The following is a 1,741-nucleotide window of genomic DNA, read 5'->3' on the forward strand; positions in this document are numbered from 1 at the left end:
GAAAAAAAAAAAAAAAAAAAAAAAAAAAAACAGGAGAAACACTTGAAGACATTGGAATAGGCACAGAGTTCTTAAATGAAGCCCCTAAAATGCAAGCAACAATTCCAAAACTAGACAAGTAGGATTATATGAGGCTAAAAATATTGTGCACAGCAAAATAACATTACATAAAGTAAACATAAAACTCAAAGGATGGGAGAAAATATTAGAAAACTGCTTCAGACAAGCTATTACTTACGAGCATATATAGGAAACTCAATCACCACAGCCACTCTAAAACGAATAATCTAATTTAAAAATAGACAAGTTGAACGGACAACACTCAAAGGAAAACATGGTCTGCCCATGTGAGTGTCATCTTGGACATCTCTCTACCTATGCACTCATATACACATGCCCAGCATGAATTTCAGGCTGCTGGGTCTGGGACTCAAATCACAATCAACTTTGTTGGAGTCAAATGACATAACTGTTATGCCATCTGCTGGTCCCAGCTCTCACTTTTAAAAACCAATTATCAGGGCCAGCAGATGGCATAGCAGTTATGTTGCTGAACTCCCACATGATTGATTGCATTTCTAATCCCAGACCTACTGGCTTAATATTCACGCTGGACATATGTGTGTGCATGCCCAAGTTCCTGGGAAGAGAATGGGAGAGAAGGGATTGCAGTATAATCATCCCCTCTGGAGGAAGTGATTACTCATGTTTCCTCTCACTGTCTGTCTCTCCAGTGAGCACATGTGCCCTATAGCAAAAATCTCTCTGAAAAATAAAAGAAGTGAGAGATAATGTTAAATATGACACTCACATGGGCAAACCATTCACATCAATTTTCAGGGAGAAAATTCACTTTGTTAGTGCCCTAACTGAAGAAGAACAATGATTAACAGCAGAAACAATAGCCAATACAATAGACATATTAATTGGTTCAACTTTTACACAATTGAGACTGAATAAAAGTTGAGAAAATTTTCTGCTTGATCGGTGCCAAAATTGTTGGGCCCAAACAGGTGTAGACATGAGCGGGAATTTCCCAGTACCATAGATATCTTAATTGGTTCAGCTTTTACACAATTGAGAATGAATAAAAGTTGAGAATACTTTCTGCTTGATGGGTGCCAAAATTGTTGTGTCCAAACAGTGTAGACATGAGCAGGAGTTTCAATGGAAATTTTAAACAAGCAAGCTAAGATCCTGAAGTGTTAATTTCTGAAAAATTGTAAGAGGAGATGACACATGGCTTTATCGGTAAGATCCTGAAGACAAAGCACAATCAAAGCAATGACCACCAAGAAATAGAAGTGACACAGTCAAAGCAAAAGCAGATTGGATAGGTCTGGCAACAATGTTTTGAATATCCAAGGCAGTTTGTTTGCTGACTTTCTGGAGGGCCAAGAACAATAATACCTGCTTTCAAGGGGTTTTTTTTTTGAGAATGTTAGCTGAAGCTTAACAGAAAAATATTCGGGATAGCTTTGTTAATGAATCCTTCTCCACTACAAGATTATTCTTACTTATTCCTCTTATGTAAAAATTTTGTGAGAGCTTTGATGGAAAATCATCAAACATCCACCTTACAGTCCTGATTTGGATCCTATTGACTTTCCTTGACCATAATCTTTTTCTAATTTTTTTTTTATTATTCTTCTTACATTAAATCACTATACATCATTTAGATTGTGAAGAGACTTTACCCAGCTTGATTTACACCTCAGTCCAGCCCAGTTGAGACTATTAT

Source organism: Tupaia chinensis, unplaced genomic scaffold (assembly GCF_000334495.1).
Source record: "Tupaia chinensis unplaced genomic scaffold, TupChi_1.0 Scaffold145405_1, whole genome shotgun sequence".
Classification (NCBI taxonomy): Eukaryota; Metazoa; Chordata; class Mammalia; order Scandentia; family Tupaiidae; genus Tupaia; species Tupaia belangeri.